The sequence below is a fragment of the Salminus brasiliensis genome, chromosome 13 (genome assembly GCF_030463535.1).
Source record: "Salminus brasiliensis chromosome 13, fSalBra1.hap2, whole genome shotgun sequence".
In the NCBI taxonomy this organism is placed as follows: domain Eukaryota; kingdom Metazoa; phylum Chordata; class Actinopteri; order Characiformes; family Bryconidae; genus Salminus; species Salminus brasiliensis.
In genome coordinates this window covers 15,897,368-15,908,832 of record NC_132890.1, presented here as the reverse complement: position 1 = coordinate 15,908,832, position 11,465 = coordinate 15,897,368, and the positions used below count along the sequence as shown (strand labels likewise).

General features: G+C 39.1%; 2 non-coding genes across 2 annotated transcripts; one reads left to right on the top strand and one right to left on the bottom strand.

Moving 5' to 3' along the window:
- Nucleotides 1-4,389: 4,389 nt before the first annotated feature.
- On the bottom strand, nt 4,390-4,580 carry LOC140576037 (U2 spliceosomal RNA). The gene has a single exon (XR_011981274.1). It is a non-coding gene; the product is annotated as a U2 spliceosomal RNA (small nuclear RNA).
- A 5,561-nt stretch (nt 4,581-10,141) lies between these two features.
- LOC140575994 (5S ribosomal RNA) lies at nt 10,142-10,260 on the top strand. The gene has a single exon (XR_011981242.1). It is a non-coding gene; the product is annotated as a 5S ribosomal RNA (ribosomal RNA).
- Nucleotides 10,261-11,465: the final 1,205 nt, after the last annotated feature.

The window sequence follows — 11,465 nt, the reverse complement described above, 5'->3', positions numbered from 1 at the left end:
CCTAATTACTAATATGAATGGAGTGTAAAGCTTTTCTGCATGACTCACCGTCCACAGGGGGTTGTATAATAATGTAAATATTCTTTTCATCAGCGATGCGGCTTCAAACACTAAAATGGGGGCGATCCTACTTCGAGTCAGGAGATGATTTATTCAGTGACCAGTCATCCACAGTAATGCCCAAGTCAAAACCATGATCAAATGCCAATTGTAATGCATTCTAAATTACATTGGCACCTGGCTAACATGTAACACACACACTCGTTTCAAATGTCATCAACTGCCATTTTCCACACAGATTATTGCATTAGTGGATTTGATGCTAATGCCACCATGGTTTGATGTGCCTTTAAGGATATTGAGGAGCTGACAGACCCTTCTCCATATCATCAGACTGAAGGCATGCTGAATACAGGGAGGAAACAATGCCAACATGACATGAAAGAGGCCTTTAACTTTGAAAGTAACTGAATCACAAAGGCAGCTCTATGTGTGAGCCTGTATACCAGTTAGCACTAACAGCAATAAAGGACAAAACACAGACAAACTGAGCACCAGCAGAGAGTGCATGTCATTGCACTTTTAGGACAGGTTCTGGAATGTGAAGCAGATTTTCATCTCTACCTAACCGAGGATGCTTCACTAAGAATGGCCTAATATTCCAACACACACAGTTCAGGGCCTGTAGCTGAAGTATGTATTTGATATTAAGAGAGTGATGAGAGTGGTCATTTGATTGTGAAGGCCATGCAAGGTATTTGACTTGATCATGGTGCTCACAGAACTTAAATTTGCAATTTGCAGCCATTGTTCACCACTTGCTGAGACAGTTGGCGAATGGTTTGCCTTCTACAGCTGTTAGAGAAGTAGTAGGAACAAAATGAACTCAGTTACTTTTTTTATTAGTATTACAAAGTAGTGACTTAAACTGTTTGAGCTGGACTTAGACTCATTCTGAGACCCTAGCCTCAGAATATACCCAAAGTGTCTGTCAACATGGAAACAGAAATAGGGACACTGAAGAGGCACACTGACTCCTAGTGGGCACTTTGTGTTACTGCAGTAACTTGTTAGACTCAGTAAGGCATCAGGAGTTCCACAATCACAAGTTTAGATCTGTCTGATCTGTATTTATGCGTAACCCAAATTCCCATCTGCCCAGATGATTGTGAGACACTGATCTGGAAGCTGAAACTCTGCAATAAGAAGCTGCAATAAGTCAATGATTAAGGATCATTAGGCAAGTAACTTAACATGCTACACATAGGTCAGTTTTAAGATTTTAGATTTAACTTCATCTTTACAGCTTTATACTTTGTGAAGGGAGTGAGGCAAGAAGTGTGCCAGGAACGTCCATTCATTTCATTTTATGCTTGTTACACTTCTATCATACAATGTTTTTAAATGAGGAGATGTCATAACCATAATTCACGGGCAGTTCATGAGCAGTTGTCATTTATGCATTAAATAGCTAACACTCATCCCTATTAAACTCTGTAGATATAGTTTGACTTATCAAGAAGTGTTAATATATTGTTTATGTTCTTTTCAGAATGTCCTGCTAGCCCTGAGTATTATTCAAATTAAAGTTAAAGTCATTGGTTTTGCACATAAAACACAAATGTCACCGACCTGTAACTGAGGCTTAGTGCAGAGTTGGAGTAAGTAAAAGTACTTACTCCAACTCTGCACTAAAAACAGTAAAAACAGATGTTTCCTAAAAAAATGTATTAGAAAGACACACTTCTCTTGAGGACTGATTATAAAAAGGCTCGCTGGGAATGCTGTACTTAGTCCTTCAGTGAAAGCCTTTGAATGCTGCAGTTCAAGCCCACCCACATGGCCTGCCCTGTGATACAAATTAAGGCATAACAATTAGTCTGAATTAATTGAATTTCTAATAAAATATTAATACTATGAAATGAATACTGAGTATAAAATTGCATATAGTCTCCCATCCACTTACTAACCAGGCCCAACCCTGCTTAATTTAGTGATCAGGCGAGATCAGGCGTTCTCCTGCTTCCACAAACCACCACCAGGTCCAGCTCTCTGATGTTACAAAAATAAAGGTAAAGGTGCACGTATTTGTCACATTTCGCTGTACAGTGTACAGCAAACTGTGTCCTCCGCATTTAACCCATCTGTGGTAGTGAACACACACACCCACCCACTAGTGAGCTAGGGGCAGTGAGTACACACACCCAGAGCAGTGGGCAGCCAACTCCAGCCCCCGGGGAGCAGAGAGGGTAAAGGGCCTTACTCAAGGGCCCAACAGTGGCAGCTTGCCAAGCCCGGGAATCGAATAACCCGGCACTCTAACCGCTGAGCCACCACTGCCCCTCCACAAATAATAACACAAGCAAGCTGTTTTACAGTAATAAAACACATTTTTCAGTCTTTTTCACAAACAAAATTATATTTTTAATAACCCCAGTTTGAGTGAACCCAGTTTACATATTTATGAATAGTGAAATGCATTTTAAAGAGGCCCCAGAATATGAAGCTCTATTTACCTTGGTGTAGTTAAATAATTACTGTTGTGTCATCCTTCAGCAGATGAGTTCTCACCTCAGCTTGGGCTGAATTGGCTAGCCAGTCATTTTACTTAGGTCAGTGGTGTCACCATGTGAAGTCCAACAAGCTCTGGGAGGCTTTAGGAAAAAAAACTGTTGTAGATGCACACAGGTCTGGGAGGAGAATTTAAATCAAGCCATTCCACTGCCCAGAAATGTATTCATACGTGGAGAATGTTTAAAACAACTGCCAATATTGCCAGGTCAGACTGTCATAGAATCCATTATATAAGAAGTGGCTTGAGGAAAATATGGAGACCATCTGTCCAAAAACTGAATCTGAAGCAGAGGTGGCACATACAACATGGCAATGACCCAAAACATTCACCAAGGAATGGCTCAAAATAAACCCTTTTGAAAGGATAGCGATCTTCTAGAAAAGCTATGGGGTGATTTGAAATAGGCTTTGCTATTAACATTAACTTCTCAGAATTTTGTTGGGTTCACTCTTAAAATGCTCACTCTTATGAAGGTTTCGCTGTTCATTTATAGAAAACCTTACAGAACGTAGAAAATAAAATCTTATGAAATACATTGCATAGTCGGATGCTGTTCTTCCAACCATCTGGTCCACAATCAATACATCATTTAGATTTGATTGTACTGCATTCATATATTTAATTAGCAGACAAGAGACAAACGTTGAGACAGGTCACAGTAGGAAAAGTTGAATGGGTCAGCTGTTGTTGATGTTCATTTCTTTTTTCTTTCTTTTTTTTTTTTACTCCAATTTGTGGATGCTGAATTGTTTAAAGCTTAAATAACATTACATTTCCACTGACCTAAATAAGCAGGTATTTTTCTAATTGCAAATATTGGGGTTAGCCCACCTTTTTTGTCAGTTTCCTTAAATGTACACTGACCCCTACTGGCAGGCTGCAGTCACTTTTATTCTAAGCATTCCTTTCATGTAATATATTGCTCTTGTAATATATTTGTCTGTTTTGTTTTCACAGAAATTCAATATCTGTGTTTATATATCAGTTTATTACTTTACATTACACAATAATGTATAATGTAATGACTCACTAATCTCTTCTGCATTTCTGAACATATACATATATACTTTTGCACACGTTTTAACTGCAGCTTCAGGAAGAAATCCATTTATTGCTTCAGTTATACACATAAATGGTGTTACAATCAATGAAACCGACGCGTTCATTCCTAAACCCATTATCTCATTTAATGAAGTTGGATTTGAGAGAATGATCATTTCTACATAGCAGTTATAGTTTCCGGAAACTCCTGTAATTCCGGAATCAAGACGAGCTGTGGGAAAGAAGTCGTCTGAAGATGTGCTTTAACTAAAGGCAAAAGTCTGCAGTTTTACAACCGACCTCTTCTGTAACTAACTGCGTTTCATCTGCTCGTTTTATCCATGTCACCACTGATGAACACGGGCGACGCAGATATGCGTAAACCTACAGCCAGCACTGCTCCGTTAGCCAAAGCCTGCAGCTGCTAACTGGAACAGCAGATCAGCCAGTGATCAGAGATGACAGCATCTGTATTTAACCCACTTAGCTAGTAACTCTTAGTCCTTGCAGGACTACAATGCACAGCAGACAGTGTAGATATGCCAGCTACTGTTAGCTTTGCAGTCAAGCTACGGGTAAACACGACTACAGCTGTGAAGAAGTCGATGATCTTAAAAAACGTTATTGTAGTGATATGATTTTATTCTAATCCGTGCAGCAGTAACATCTGATCGAGTCATCGTAAATGATATAATATTTTAAACAGATTACTCAAAATTATAAGCAACAACACGGAAGAATTACTGTTACGCGATCTTTCTTTAACTCACGAAAAGGGGTGCACCGTTCCCGGCTGTACTGCAATACCGGGTCGATGCGCGGAGTGGACGGAGCAAGCCCCTATTCCATCTCCCTGCTCCAAAACTCAATTTAATATATGGTCCCCGGATAGGGGACGTATCAGATATTAAACTGATAAGAACAGATACTACACTTGATCTTAGCCAAAAGGCCGAGAAGCGATACCGGAGCGTTGAGAGAAACAGGGAAGTCATTCTAGACAGTAAGTTTCACGGTTATGGTGAAATGTTTCAAACCCAACAACTGCAGCGTAAATCATCAGCGAAAAACAAAAACAGCGATTCAAGCATGAAATATCACTCAATTTTCCTAAAGAGGAAACAGAAACATTAAGAAATTGCCGACCTGGGAAAAGAATGCAAATAGTGCTGCGCAACGTCCAATCACATACGAGGATTTCACAGTCGCCTCGGATTTCTCCTAAATACCAACATTACAGCACATATAAACTACTCTATCTACCCACATTAAAGCTACTGCACTGATCATGTAAAGCCTAGGTTCTGGACTGCAGCTGAACAGTTTGATTAGTTAGAGAAAGAACATGTTTCGCTTTAAAGATCCTCTTGTGTTTGACGGTGGTACTACAGCCTAAACACAAGGAGTGAAACCCAATAGAGCTGCTGACTATAATCTTATAATTAACTCACGTGCAAGGTCGAGTCCCCCACACTCTTAGTCTTACATCCAGAAACTCAATATATCCAGTTCCAGACTGCTTTATTAACCTGCACTGCTATACCTATATTAGGAGTATCACATTGAAATTTAGTAAAATGAACCCTTTTTATCCCCATTTTTTCATCCCTACCCATGCACCAACACACGACTGAGAAAAGTCCTGACTGGCAATATTAATGAAAAGCTACAGGACCCCCATAAACAAGGCCAAGAAAAAAAAGAGATTTTTTTTTTTCATTTTAATCCTTACAGGACCTTTACAAACTTCTAAGTAGCCAACAAACATGTCCATGCTTGTTTGTCAATAAAGACAGAAGGACAGCAGGTTTGTGAAGAAATATTTCGAGCGCTTTGCGTTTTTTCACACTCCCCGCATTACAGTTGCTTTCTGTCAGCAATGTTTAAAGTTCAAGACCAAACTAGTGGCGGACCATTCTAGGTCCAGTGATTATGTTAGAGGGGCAGATTGCTTTGTAGCTCATGTCATTGAAACTTTTACTTATACAGTTTTCAGTTCAAATTCACAATTTACAGTTTTGCATAATCTGAATTCTATAATTCTAATGTTTCACATTAGACACATTAACAAATGATCCTTTTTCAATGTCTTTTCTACAGTTTAAAATGGTAATGTTTTCAGTTTCATTTAAAATTTCATTTAATTCATCAGCTGTCTTCTATAATCTTTATGTTTTCTTGCCAACAGAATTCTTGCAGGTTATTTTTTTACGTCTTATACAAACAGATAAACAAAAATCACCCTTCACATAACTACAGAGCAAAAAAGTGCCAAGACACCACTACGAAGGGATTTCTGTGTTAGCTTTGCCTTAATTTCCTTTAGGATCAATAAAGTATCTATCTATCAAATTAAACATATATAAATTACTGAATATGCATTAAATATAAATTACAACATATGCAAAATCGCTACCCTATTTATAACTAACAAAGCACAGTTATATGAACAGCTTTGACATTTTACTCACCTTTAGTTCTTCTTTTCTTCTCTTTTTAGATACGTTTAGGTGGTAAAATGAAATAAATCCACTGAAACACTGTCTGCCACACGAAGGAAACTCGGTCAGCCATCTAAAAGAGTAACTGAAGAACTTGTGTGTTCACCTCAGAGTCATAAGTCTGAAATAACACCAGAAAAAGTCACTAGAGTTGTTGCTAGTCGCTTTAAAAAAAAGTCGCTAGAGGGGACTGAAAAGTCATTAAGTTGGCAACACTGAACAACTCTCTTAACTGGACAGACTACTGAACATCCAGGGCTTGAGCCCCATAAGCCACCCTCTTTCAATTTGTATTTTCTTAATATATTAAAGGAGTTGAATATTTGTTGACAATGTAAAACACTCTCAAAGCACAACAACATTTTTTAGAGACTGTTTACTCTTTAGATATGTAATCCACTTATTTCATATTGTTGTCCATGTTTAGGTTTATTGTTCATTTTGTTTGTAATTAATTTATATGGTTCAGAATGTCTTTATATATATATATATATATAAATATATATATATATATATATATATATATATATATATAAAATTATATCGAATAGTTTTATATTAATTGTAAAAAATAAAAGATATACTTTTTAAACAAAATCTGAATTTGAGTATTGTACATTTACTAGTGTTTACTGTTTTTACTGTTTTATTATGTTATTATGTCTGGTATCATTTAGGATAAGTTATCTGCCATATAGTTTCGGATAAATAGTACTGTCAAGCGTGGCAGTGAAAACAAGGAAACACTTGCAGAGATGGACAATACTTTAATAAAACAGGCAGAATAACACGAGATAAGGGGGTACAAACAAGATAGGAGAACTCAAGGTAGCAGCAAACTAAGGGACAAGGCAGATAAACAAAACAAACTTGATAACATAGGCAGGACCGGCCAAAATAACAAACCTGGGACTGGGAAGAGTCAAAACTTGGCAAAGGGACATAAAACAAAACGGGACAGGATAAACCAAAGCTACTGAGCCTAGCTCTGGAGGGCCTGGGAGCAAAAGGAGAACTATAAACCACGAGCAGAGCTTAGGTGTAAAACAGAACAGGGAAGCTAACAAGAGCAAAAAATCACAAGAATGTATTTACATTAATGAGTAAGAACAACAATCACAAAAACGTACCACCTATTTGTTTGTATTGTTTAATGCCTTATCTGATTATTCTGGATAATGTATATAGCCCTGCATACATATCTAAGTGTAGCTTTTAAAATCTAAAATTATTCAAAATAACAATAATAGAAGGAGCTAAGAAATGCAAAGTTGAAGGAGGTAAACATAGCCCAGAATTCATTCTCGACACTCTAAGACACTCTCAAACTTTTGTTTTGTGAGCCATGAAAATGGGGAAACTTGCTAGTAGTACATGTGTGTCATTCTCTGGTTATTTTATATGATTACTTTTGAATTTCTTCCATTTTCCTCAAAATAATAACCTACACACGTAGATTATCATGTTTAGCATGTTTAAATTCTGATTGGTAGGCTACAGTCAATGTCAACAACAAGTGTACCTCTCAACCAACCAGAAGGCCTAGATGTCTCCTGCAAATTCCCCAAATGTGTTAATCTCTACAAATGTGTTTAGTTTTGTTTATGTTTTATGTTTTTTATTTATGTTTACCAACTGAACGTGACAATTACAAGAAATAAATTGCTATAATAAATGGCTAGATGACTGGCCCTTGTCAGATTGAAAAATGTTGTGCAGGCCTATAACGTATCCAAAATTGAAGAATTAGAATTAGAAATAGAATTTATTATGACTAATGTGCATACAATGGAGTTCATGCCAGAAAACACGGAATGCATTTAAGTGTAATGTCATTTTACTGTCAGCTGTAAGAGTATTTAGCATTTCTATAAAAGCATATTTTTATTGTTAAAAACATTTTTCATATGGTTTAACGACAAAATGCTTTCATTTCAGTTTTTTTAAACATCTAATACTGAATTATCTAAAACTGTGGGGACATCCTTTCAACATAAGGTAAAAATATGATGTATATAAAAACCATAATGTATTTTTGACATGGGAACTACTTTCTTGGAGTAAACCTTGACAATAATGAATGCAAAAAAGGACACAAAAATGAGCTTAAAAACAACTTATAGACTAAATAATTAGCTTGGGCCATTTTTCTTCAAGCTCCCATATATTTAATGCATTATACGGTATTCACCACTTGCTTCTGAAAGAGCAGTAAATGGCAGTTTCCTGACAACTTGGTGTTTTTGTTTGTGAATGAGAGTGAAAATTGTTTGTTTTACTTTACTTTTGTTTTACTTTACCTTACGCTTTCACACATAGTAGCCTCTGCATTTATCCCATAGTCCTGTTGTACCTTAGTTTGTGGAATTTAGGGGTGTAAATAAAAGGAGCCAAGACAGTTGAGAAAGATTTGTAATTTTGTAATTGTCCCGTTTTACAAGCCCATTTGACTCATGTGGCTTATGTGACTTTTATGTTGACAAGGCCGAGTCTGGCGGCCGGCGTTAGCCTTTGTTGCTGAAAGTGTCAGCCAAAAGAGCCAATTTTGTTGTTTTTTTTTTGTGAAAAGAGAAGGAGGACAGGAGAGAGCAATGAAATGTGTGATTGGTTTGAATGAGCTTGGTGGGGTTGCTTTGGAAGTAAGAAAGGAGGGCGAGTTACATGCACATTCTTTCACTTGCTTTTCTTACTTTTACTCCATCTTACTTTACGCTTTCACAAATCTACAACGCATTACCCTTTGTTTTACATGTACGTCCTTGTGTTACATTTCATACGGTCTTTGGAGTCTTCAGAGTCGAAACATTTCAGCGTCAGATGCCGTTTAAGCCCACCTGCATGGCCTGCCATGGGATGGAAACCAATCAGTTGTAGTTTGGCTTAATTATAGCCAGTTGCTCTCAAAACAAAACACTGGAAAATATTCAACAAGAACTCTGTGGAGGGAATGCTGTGGATAAAAGTAACCCAAGCCTGCCAGTAGGGGTCAGTGTACGTTTGAGGAAACTGACAACATGGGGGGGAAAGTCTGTTACAGGATGTCAACGCAGAGCAGAACTACAACCAATCACAATTACAGCTCATGGGTGGGACAAGCCCAATATTTGCTGTTAAAAACAAACAAACAAAAAAACACCTGCTAATTTAGATCACTTACTTAGGTCACATTAAAGCAACACATCACGAAAGGGAGTGAGCCGTGGGGCAATAACAGCACCGTTTCGTCACAGCCGTGATGTTTATTTCACCGTTACACGCAACCTCAAGTCATGGGCCGCCATTCATGGGTCCCCGTTCTCGTTTCGGGGGGCTGATTTCCAGTTGTATTGAGTTTTTTTTAAATTCTCCTCCCAGACCTGCCTGCATCTACAACAGTTGTTCTTTTGTCCCCCTAAAGCTTCACAGAGCTCTTTGAACTTGACATGGCGACGCCACTTCCCTAAGTCAAAAGGCTGGCTGGCCCACTCAGCCCGAGCCTGCTTCACCGGCATCCCTGCGACTCGCAACTCACCTCAGAGCGATGCTTCGCCCGGCGTGCTAGCGTGAGCTTTTTTCTTTTTTTTTTTTTGCCCGGCTTCCATATTGGTAGGAAGTAGCCTCTGCATTTATCCCGTATTCCTGTTGTACCTTAGTATGTGGAATTTAGGGGTGTAAATAAAAGGAGCCAAGACAGTTGAGAAAGATTTGTGATTTTGTAATTGTCCCGTTTCACAAGCCCATTCGACTCATGTGGCTTATGTGACTTTTATGTTGACAAGGCCGAGTCTGGCGGCCGGCGTTAGCCTTTGTTGCTGAATGTTCAAGTGTCAGCCAAAAGAGCAAGTTTTGTTGTTTTATTTTTTTTGTGAAAAGAGAAGGAGGACAGGAGAGAGCAATGAAATGTGTGATTGGTTTGAATGAGCTTGGTGGGGCTGCTTTGGAAGTAAGAAAGGAGGGCGAGTAAATGTGTGTCCCCTGTAGTGTGGAAAAGGCAGCCGTCTTTTGCCGCATGCTTATAAATAGGCTGAGTGGAAGCAGTGCTCTCGCTTACGGCCATACCACCCTGAGCACGCCCGATCTCGTCTCATCTCGGAAGCTAAGCAGGGTCGGGCCTGGTTAGTACTTGGATGGGAGACAGCCTGGGAATACCAGGTGCTGTAAGCTTTTGCCATCCTCAAGCACTTACATGCACATTCTTTCACTTGCTTTTCTTACTTTTACTCCATCTTACTTTACGCTTTCACAAATCTACAACGCATTACCCTTTCTTTTACATGTACGTCCTTGTGTTACATTTCATACGGTCTTTGGAGTCTTCAGAGTCGAAACATTTCAGCGTCAGATGCCGTTTAAGCCCACCTGCATGGCCTGCCATGGGATGGAAACCAATCAGTTGTAGTTTGGCTTAATTATAGCCAGTTGCTCTCAAAACAAAACACTGGAAAATATTCAACAAGAACTCTGTGGAGGGAATGCTGTGGATAAAAGTAACCCAAGCCTGCCAGTAGGGGTCAGTGTACGTTTGAGGAAACTGACAACATGGGGGGGAAAGTCTGTTACAGGATGTCAACGCAGAGCAGAACTACAACCAATCACAGTTGCAGCTCATGGGTGGGACAAGCCCAATATTTGCTGTTAAAAACAAACAAACAAACAAAAAAACACCTGCTAATTTAGATCACTTACTTAGGTCACATTAAAGCAACACATCACGAAAGGGAGTGAGCCGTGGGGCAATAACAGCACCGTTTCGTCACAGCCGTGATGTTTATTTCACCGTTACACGCAACCTCAAGTCATGGGCCGCCATTCATGGGTCCCCATTCTCGTTTCGGGGGGCTGATTTCCAGTTGTATTGAGTTTTTTTTAAATTCTCCTCCCAGACCTGCCTGCATCTACAACAGTTGTTCTTTTGTCCCCCTAAAGCTTCACAGAGCTCTTTGAACTTGACATGGCGACGCCACTTCCCTAAGTCAAAAGGCTGGCTGGCCCACTCAGCCCGAGCCTGCTTCACCGGCATCCCTGCGACTCGCAACTCACCTCAGAGCGATGCTTCGCCCGGCGTGCTAGCGTGAGCTTTTTTCTTTTTTTTTTTTTTGCCCGGCTTCCATATTGGTAGGAAGTAGCCTCTGCATTTATCCCGTATTCCTGTTGTACCTTAGTATGTGGAATTTAGGGGTGTAAATAAAAGGAGCCAAGACAGTTGAGAAAGATTTGTGATTTTGTAATTGTCCCGTTTCACAAGCCCATTCGACTCATGTGGCTTATGTGACTTTTATGTTGACAAGGCCGAGTCTGGCGGCCGGCGTTAGCCTTTGTTGCTGAATGTTCAAGTGTCAGCCAAAAGAGCAAGTTTTGTTGTTTTATTT